This window comes from Bombina bombina, chromosome 1 (genome assembly GCF_027579735.1).
Source record: "Bombina bombina isolate aBomBom1 chromosome 1, aBomBom1.pri, whole genome shotgun sequence".
Classification (NCBI taxonomy): Eukaryota; Metazoa; Chordata; class Amphibia; order Anura; family Bombinatoridae; genus Bombina; species Bombina bombina.
In genome coordinates, this window is record NC_069499.1 from 1,447,715,779 (window position 1) to 1,447,726,264 (window position 10,486).

Sequence of the window (10,486 nt, forward strand, 5' to 3'; positions counted from 1 at the left end):
TCTAATGATACATATATATATATAAATAAACAATACTGATAAGCCTACTAGTTAAGAAGCAGCAGTCTAAGAAATTAAAAAGTGCAAAAAACAAAATGCTTTGTTGTTTTATTATTGCACAATTACTAACCCATGCAAAATTATTAAACACATAGATAGAGTCAGCTTCAGAATAAAACTGTACTACTGAGAGCTAGCTGAACTAATTTGGTTAGCCAATGACAAGAGACAAGTGTATGTAGCCACAGTCATTGCTAACTTCTAGTAGTATAGGACATGTAAAATAACAACACATTTGATAATAGAAGGGTATTTAAAAGTGTATTACAATGATATGCTTTATATGAATCATGCAAGTTTCATTTTGACTTTCATATCCCTTTAAGACTGCTGCATTTTAAGCTTTCTGTCAACTCAGAGGTGGTGGAATTAAATCATTCCAGGTTTGTTACTGTGGGATTTTGGATAAACCCTGCTTTTTTACAACTGGTTGTGCGAGAGCAGGGGGCGGGGCTCTACAAGTACTTGCTTGTGCAATGTTAAATGTGACCAGCAGATGTTCCCTCACTAGAAATAAACACAGAAGCTTATTCATCCATCACTTACTAAATGGTGCTCTATGTCTCAGGAACTCAGTCAAATATCATTAAGATATATTGCTCAATATTTATTTTTAACCATCTGTGTTTAATGTTCACTTACTTTATTTTCCAGGTCTCATTATTTTTAACATCACGACCCCTCATAAATTCTCAGACTAAGAAAAGTCTAACAAATCATTATGATAATTTAAAGCATTTAACTTTACCCTTTCATTTACTGGAAATAAAGTTTTGTTTTATTTTATACAGTGAAAGCATCTTAACGAACGAAGAAAAAGAAAATCTGATGCACATCACATCTTGCAGTTTATATCAACAAAATGTCCACAAAGAAAATAACTAATCAGAATAAAAAATGTTTCACAAATAAATGTATTTTCATGTTCTATTATGATGATTTTAATTTTTTATAGAATATTTCATACTGTCAGTTGTGCAATCTATTACTTCTAAATTGTTTTATTATATTTCATCCTTTTTTCATGATTACTCTATTTCTAATCAAAATAAAATAGTTAATGAAACTTATTAAGGTGTTTGTTTTTTCTTAGCGCTAAGTTTAAGTTTACAAATTTACTTATACAAAAAGCTGTAAGAAATTCCCCAGTGATATCATTGCAGGTAAAATATATTGATACATTAAACAGAGTAAATGTTGGTGTTCTAGGTATTTCTGTTTAAGTCACTATTACACCCTTCAAATGAATATATTTAAATTGCCAATTTTCAATGCAGATTTGACTTGACTGTAAAGGTTTTGGTTTAGAGCATCCTTGCAAAAAACAGTCTCAGCAGCACTAACAGCACAGACAGAAATTATATTTTATACTTTAGATTTTATTAAAATTATCCTCTCAAACCCAATTACAAGCAAAGATTTTTTTTCTGAAAAGCAATTTTGGGGGAGGATTATCATAATGAACTTAACTTTTCAGATGATTTGTTAACAGCAGATAGGAAAGGGTTTGGTGATGGCCAAAACTTGCAAACAAACATACAAAATGAGTTTATCTTAGCTGTTTGAGGAGAGTTTGTAGTGTTATAACAATACAGAGAGTTCATGTTTTCCTTGTTTGAGTTGTTAGACTTGAGATTCTAATTAAACAGGATAAGTGTAGTTTATAGACATACATAAATAGGTACAGCACTCTTTATAGTGAATCAATACAATGTGCATAATCCTGGTCCTATAACTCTAGTAAAGCAACACAAATTTAGTTAAAAATTGGCATTTTACCCTGGATTGGCATTTACAAAGTTTTCTAAAACTGTGTAGTAAACAAGAATTTTTTGAGTTATTACGAGGTGTAAAATAAATACATTTCCTGTATGGCAATATGAGGATTTTTAGACAAGGCCACAGCCAGGACTTTTGCTCCAATCAAATTGTCTTGGAGTTTTATAGAAATGTAAAGCCTCAAAATCATCTTAAAGGGACACTAAGGGAATTTAATTTATGAATCTAAAAAAGAACATTTCAAAATGTATTACATTTATTTTTTGTGTTTTTGTAAAATGGATCGTCCTGTGTTGAGAAAAAACAATTTTTTTGTGTTATGCTTATAAGGTGTCTCAATGTCCACCAATAAAGCAATCAGATCTTATAAACAACCAATGAGCAATCAAGCCTTAAAGGCATGTTAAACAATCTGTTTCATTGTTGTAGTAAAAAAAAAACACTAAGCAGTGGCTTATACATAATAGAAATCATTGCAATGTGTATTATTTGTCATTTTAAACAGATTTGACCTTTTAGTTCTTTTTTTACAGTACATTTGTGCAGTGTCCATTACTTCTTGTCACAGCCCTACAAGGAAAACGGCGCCTGTGCAGGAAGGCTATATACAGCTTGATGTCATTAAACATCTGAAATAACATGAGCTGGTTTAATATAAAAAATAGACTTGATAACAGCCTGGAGTCAGATTTTCTCATGCTCAGCTCTGTCATAATGTAACCTAAGTTGCCAATATGTCAGCTCCCTTATCACACTAAGGGCAGGGGCTACACAGAAAATGTATCATTACTCATTATGCAAGAAAACAAGTAAGTTGTGTCTGGTTTGTTATTTTTACACAATTTGTTTTATGTTTGCTTTGATCTAGCATATGTTTAATATCCATGTAAGGTCCAGTTGTACAAACATGTACTTCCTGTTATCTTAAAAAATAAAATCATTGTTTTTTAAGATAACCTTTTTATTACAAAAAGACCACAGCTTCTCCCCAATAAATTGAAAACATCTAAAATAGACTGTTATACGACGGACATTTGTCCGACTGCTGGGTGGGAATGAGGCTTAAAAATCATGGTTTTAGCTAAAACGTTTAAACGTTTTTTAGCTAAAACATTTTTAATAGTGGACTGGGAATAAAAAATTAATAAACTTGATGGCATTTATTAAAAATAACGTTTTATTTTATTAACAACAAGAACATAAATAGTAAAAGATTGCCCTCTATTGGAATGTTTGGGAATCAAAAAAAGAAAAGACAATTCAATTAACTTATAACATATATATATATATATATAGATATATATATATATATATATATATATATATATATATATATATATATATACACACACACACACACAGTTGTATGCAAAAGTTTAGGCACCCTTGACAATTTCCATGGTTTTCATTTATAAATAATTGGTGTTTGGATCAGCAATTTCATTTTGATCTATCAAATAACTGAAGGACACAGTAATATTTCAGTAGTGAAATGAGGTTTATTGGATTAACAGAAAATGTGCAATATGCATCAAAACGAAAATGAGCCGAGTCAGGAGCCAAAGGGAGTAGTCAGACGAGCCGGGATCAGGAACTAGGAAAACAGCAGAGTCAGGAACAAGCTAGGGATCAGGATCCAGAAGGGACGTCAGACAAGCCAGGTAATACACAGTAACAGGAACACAGGAACTCACAAACAAGTCTGAGACAATGCAAGAGCATACTGAACAAAAGTGATGTCATCACAATTCTGGGACTGCAACCTGTCTCACACTGATGATGTTCACTAGTCTGGCCATAAGAGGGTGTGCAGGTTAGTGAGCAGCATTACATACTCTGTAGCAGATTCAGTGAGAGGTGAGTAAAATAGCAGCCAGCAGCAAATAGCGAACAAAGCAGTGCAAACCCCTGACACAGTACCCTCCCCTCAATGATACTAGTCCATGGAAAGATGTGTCCAAGGACGCTCACCATTAGCAATAGGTTGGAGAAGACCTATGGGAAGACGTTTAGGAGTCTTATTCTGTGCACAGACTAAGCAGGAGGCAACATACACAGCAACATCAGAACGAAGACCTGGCCACCAGAACTGTCGAGTGACAGACCAAATCATTTTGTTTTTGCCCAGGTGACCTGCGGCTTTAGGATAGTGGTAAGTGTGAAATAGTTTAGTTTGAAGATTCTCAGGTACAAAGCACTTAGCACTAGGTTTCTCAGGAGGTGCATTGATTTGTGCAGCCAGGATCTCCACCCCCAAGGGAGAAGTCAAATTAGAACGTATGGTGGCAAAAATATGGTCAGGAGGTAAAACTGGAGTAGGTACAGACTCCTCCTTGGACAGAGGCGAAAATTGTCAAGAGAGGGCATCAGCCCTAAAATTCTTACTACCAGGCAGGTAGGAGACCACATTATTAAACCGAGACAAAAATAGCACCCATCTGGCCTGTCGGACGACAAATGTATTGCTTCGGATAGATAAGTCAAATTCTTCTTCAAGGGAATGCAATATGAAAAACGGACACCAAGCCGGATTTACCGCACGGCTATTGGATAAGAGGTGAAAAAGTCACCTCTTAGCAAAAAGATTTTTAGCCGTGGTCTGCCGTAGCAGCTTAGAACGGCAATTGATTGAAATAAACAAAGGAGCTTTCTACATGAAAGTCCCCTTTATTTGTTTCAATAGTCAATCCTAGCATCTGTAAAATGCTAGGATTGACTTTCGCTTTAAATGTTTCAACTACATCTTCCACTAGCACAAATGCTAATGCTTCTAAGCATGTTATGACCAGTGCATTTTTTTCATCATTATACCATATTTTAAGCCCAAAGATTGTATTTTTCTCCACAGGCTTTGGGAAAAATGGAAAAAGCATCCGTAAATTATTGTATTTTGTAAAAAATTTGTCAAGCAATTTATTGCTGCTCTTTCAAAATCTAGAGTAATTGATAAAGGATATCTGATTTTTTTATTTTATAATACTGAAAATTAAATTATAAGTTTCCTGATTTTTATTTTTTGAAATGCAGTATACTAATGGTATGGTATGATTATCTTCAATTAAAACATGTAGTGTATACAACTGAAAAACTAAAGCAGCTAAGTTAAATGTTCCCTCACAGAGCCAGTGTTGTTGTTTTTTAAAGAAGTTCTAAATTTTTTTAGTATACAGAATGATTAAATTTTCACTTCCGTGCACAATGAAATCTTCTCCTCTGGTTGTTTTTCTTAATTCATCATTTAAAATGTTTCCATTTGGTGTTGTTCGCTATCGACGTATCCTTCTGGCAAGAGTTTCTTTTTTAGGTAGTGCTTCTGCTGCTTCAAGGGAGGAATTAGATGTGCAATTTTGTATTATGCTTGAAGTTACTTCCTCTGAATTGTTAGCAACTTATTTTATTTTTTCAATTGTTTTGTAGTGGTTCACACCTAATTCACTTATAAGGTCTTAAAGCACAGTTATATTGAAATATAAATTCCAAGCACTGAACTTTAAATATTATATCAGTGAAACAGGTCTCATTTCTTACAAATAAAGTTTTGAGTACAATAAAGAAATGGTACTTGAGAAGATAACATTGTTTAAAAATACATTTTATTATACATAAAAATCAGCTTACAGAAGTAATATAAATATAAAATGAAATTCATTTAAATCCAAAGTACACACAGAGTTAAAAGACTATCAGTTTAAACTTGCTTTCAATAACAATTGTTACATACCACTCAAAATGACTTCTTTGCAACCAAATCTTATCCTTAGAAATGCTCTATAATATCCTGTCAGAGTCACCTGCCTCATGTTTACAACAAGGTGTTTTTATAGTTTTTTTATTTGGATGACGTCATCATTTATTGTTTTCTTTTTATATGTATTTTTAGCATTATTTTAACATCAACAAAACTTGTCTAGCTTTTTCTATCTTCAACAATGTGGCCTTGATAATCTGTTATACAAAAGTTTAGACATACGCACTTTAAATTGCAAGGAGCATCCATTTTAGAGCTATAAATTCAAGGTTGAATAAACCTCCATTTTAAATCACATAGCATCTTATGTTAAAACTAGTTAGTTGGTTAGTATGTTTGCAGACAGATAATAAAAACCTTTTATATTGTAAAAGACTTTTGTTTAAACATATAAAAGGATACAGTTATACATTGTACACATTGTAGAAGTAACATATATTTCAATATAGTCATATACTTCATATATTGCAAAATAAGCATATTAAAGATTATATTTTTCACAATTTATGTGAACAGGCTCTTATAACAAGGTACAGTCTTTATGTATAGAAGCTGTACATGATAGATTTAAAAGAAATCTATCATTTATAGTTAGTTATAAGTGTCTTGCTGAAAGAATGTATTTCTTACTGTTGGCATATTTATCAAGTGAATAGCAATATTAATTTGCAATCTAACATTTACATAGCAGCTTTTATTGAGACAAGCATGCTATAAACAAAGTTTATTTGCAAAGTTATGCATTGTTAACTAAAAATTACATTTACAAGCACAGGTGTATCACAGGGTTAATGAAAGCCTGTTACAGTTTTCAGAGATAAAATTCTTGACCCGTGTACACGGGCCAATTTTTTAGGTACCGCGGTTCCAACCCTTGCTCCCTCTCTCTCCCCTCTCTCTTTTGCTCTCTCTCCCCCCCTCTCTTTTGAGTTCTCTCTCTCCCCTTTTTTGCTCTCTCTCTCCCCTCTTGTGCTCTCTCTCCCACCTCTTTTGCTCTCTCTCCCCCACCTCTTTTGCTCTCTCTCCCCTCTTTTGCTCGCTCTCTCTCTTCCCCCCCTCATCTGCTCTCTCCCCCCTCTTGCTCTCTCTCGCCCTCTATTGCTCTCTCTCTCCCCTATTTTGCTCTCTCTCTCCCCCCTCTTTTGCTCTCTCTCTCCCCCCTCTTTTGTGCTCTCTCTCCCCCCTCTCTTTTGCTCTCTCTCCCCCTCTCTTTTGCTCTCTCTCCCCCTCTCTTTTGCTCTCTCTTCCCCTCTCTCTTTTGCTCTCTCTCTCCCCCTTTCTTTTGCTCTCTCTTCCCCTCTTTTGCACTCTCTCTTCTCCTCTTTTGCGCTCTCTCCCCCTTCTCTTTTGCGCTCTCTCCCCCTCTCTTTTGCACTCTCTCTCCCCCTCTTTTGTGCACTCTCTCTCCCCCCTCTCTTTTAAACTCTCTCTCCCCCCCCTCTCTTTTGAGCTCTCTCTCCCCCCCTCTCTTTTGCGCTCTCTCCCCCTCTTTTTTGCGCTCTCTCCCCCTCTCTTTTGTGCTGTCTCCCCCTTGCGCTCTCTCCCCCTCTTTTTTGCGCTCTCTCCCCCTCTTTTTTGCACTCTCTCTCCCTCTTTTGCACTCTGTCTCCCCCTTCTCTTTTGCGCTCTCTCCCCCCTCTTTTGCGCTTTCTTTTAAACTATCCCCCCTCTCTTTTGCGCTCTCTCTCCCCCCTCTCTTTTGCGCGCTCTCTCCCCCCTCTCTTTTGAGCTCTCTCTCTCCCCCTCTTTTGTGCGCTCTCTCTCCCCCTCTCTTGCACTCTCTCCCCCTCTCTTTTGCGCTCTCTCTCCCTCTTTTGCGCTCTCTCTCCCACCTCTCTTTTAAGCTTTCTCTCCCCCCTCTCTTTTGAGCTCTCTCTCTCCCCTCTCTCTCCCCCTCTTTCTCTCCCACTCTCTTGCGCTCTCTCTCCCTCTTTTGCTCTTCCCCCCTCTTCTGCTCACTTTCTTTCTAAATTCTTACCTTCCGGTGCGCTCCAGGGAGGCCACGCCCGCCCTCGTGACTCCACCGCCGGTCATGCCCCCTCGCCACGTCCATCACGTCTGCTGGCCACGCCCCCATCACGGCATGCCCGATGCCGGTCACGCCCCCACCAGGCAGCTTCCGCAGTGCGCACTACTCTGCAGCTGAAGGCCAGGTGTGTTTGTCCGCGCGCAGTCTCTACTGCGCATGACGGCTTCAGACAAACACACTTGGCCATTTATAATATAGGATGGTTTTTAGCCTTCCTCCACAAAAAACTTTCTTTTCACATCTCCAATATGTTAAATTTTCTTTTTTTTCCTACAATGTACGCATAACCTTCATGTAACATTTTTCTTCCTCCTTTACATGTCTTTATTTAAATGTTTGTGTTGTCTTTTTTTCCTCAGTAGTGCACAATATATATTTTAATTTTCAGCTTTTTTAATAATGACAATTAACGTGACTGCGTGATTGTGCTGTTCAGTTGGAAGCAGTGCATTTCGGACATATGTCTGATGGACGGTTTAAAGGTTTACTGTTTAAAATGTCTATTCTGTTTTACTACATGCATCCAGGGGCATGATCAGACTATGAAAGACACATGGGTATTCCTCTGCTTTCTAACAACACAAGAGCAGGGTTGGCACTGAACAAGCATATGGCTGTGCAATAATAAGTGGAGACAGAGGATGCTGCTCATCTGCGGCCTGCTCAACTTAAGCAAGGATTGACATGTCCCCTAGCTGGGAACATTCTACACTGGGGCTCATTGACTGATGACACAATGCTTAAAATGAACATGTATATATGGACCATAAATGATTTATTCTTGTGAGCACCGTTACCATTAATGTGTGTGCGTAATATATATATATATATAAACAAAAAATGCATCAGTATGTGAACATGATTAAGAGTTTCAACAATAAGGTCCTAGTCTGGCTCTTAACACTTCTCAATCACTCTTAATTTGTACCCAATAAAAAGTTAAGCTGCCAATGAAGCATTGTTATTTTGTAGACTCTACGCTACACAATCATGCGCTTGTAATCCGGGCAGAAAGGGGTTTGGCGTTGTCCTACTGGAAAATGCAGGGACATCCCTGGAAAAGAGAACGTCTGGATGGCAGCATATGTTGCTCCAAAATGTATACATATCTTTCTGCATTAATGGTGCCCTCACAGATGTGCAAGTTACCTACGCAGTGGGAACTCACACACCCCCATACCATGACAGATGCTGGCTTTTGGACCTGATAACAGCTTGAATGGTAGTTTTTCTCTTTGGCCTGCAGAACACAACGGCTGTTTTTCCAAAAACTATTTGTAATGTTGACTCGTCGGACCACAAAACACAATTCAACTGTGCTACTGTTCATCTCAGATGAGACTGTGCCCAGACAATTCAACAGCGCTTTTAGATAGTGTTGATGTTTGGCTTCTGTTTTGCATAATAAAGCCTTAACTTGCATTTGTGGTTGCAGCGGGGAAAGGTGTTGACTGACAAAGGTTAATAAACATTAAAGGGACAGTCAACACCAGAATTTTTGTTGTTTTAAAAGATAGATAATCCATAATTACCAATTCCCCAGTTTTGCATAACTAACACAGTTATAATTATACAAGTTTTACCTCTGTAATTACCTTGTATCTAAGCCTCAGCAGACTGCCCCGTTATTTCAGTTCTTTTGACAGAGTTGCATTTCGGCCAATCAGAGCTGACTTTATGGTAAATTCACGTGCATGAGCTCAATGTTATCTATATAAAACACGTGAACTAATGCCCTCTAGTGGTGAAAAATGCATTTAGATTAGAGGCGGCCTTCAAGGTCTAAGAAATTAGCATATGAACCTCCTAGGTTTAGCTTTCAACTAAGAATACCATACATATATTTCTACTAGGGTGACCATATTTTTGCGCTTTAAAAAGGGACACATCTGAATAATACATATGTCAGGGTTCTTATACAAAACATTTCTTTAAACAGCCCTAAAAACAGCCCTGACATATGTATTTTTCCAATGTGTCCCTTTATAAAGCGGCAATATGGTCACCCTAATTTATACTGTATATACTATATATATATATATATATATATATATATACATACACATATTATACTATATATATATATATATATATATATATATATACACACACACATATTAACACATAAATATATATATATGTATATCTATACTATAATTGTCTTTGTAAGCGTCTGTCGACGTCGACAGTAGCACACGCACCCTCACGGCGACAGACAGCTTCAGGAGCTCCAACTCTCAGCTGTAACTTAACAGCTGAGAGCTGGAGCTTCAGGTCACTACCGCATATGGAGCTGGAGTGCAATCGGTGCTCCGTCTCCATATGAGGCCAGATGCCTGATCGTTACAGACAGTGACACTGCAGGGAAGGGGAGGGGAGGCAGTGGGAGTGCCCCAGTTAAAAAAAAGTACAGGGGGAGAGAGAAAATAGAAGGGGGAGAGAGCAAAAGAGAGAAGGGGGGAGATAGCAAAAGAGAAGGGGGAGAGAGCAAAAGAGAAGGGGAGAGAGCAAAAGAAAGGGGAGAGGGAGAACAAATACGAGTGGAGAGGGAGAGCAAAAGAGAGGAGGGAGAGAGAAAAAGAGAGGGGGGGTGAACGCAAAAGAGAGGAGGAGAGGCAGAACAAAAGAGAGGGGGGAGAGAGTGCAAAAGAGAGGGGGAGAGAGAGAACAAAAGAGAGGGGAAAGAGAACGCAAAAAGAGGGGAAGAGAGAGAGAACAAATGAACGCTGGAAAGAGAGCAAAAGAGAGGGGAAAGAGAGAGAAAAAGAGAGGAGAGAGAGAGAGCAAAAGAAAGGGGAGAGAGAGAGCAAAATAGAAAGGGGGAGAGAGCAAAAGAGAAAGGGGGAGAGAGCAAAAAAGAAGGGGGAGAG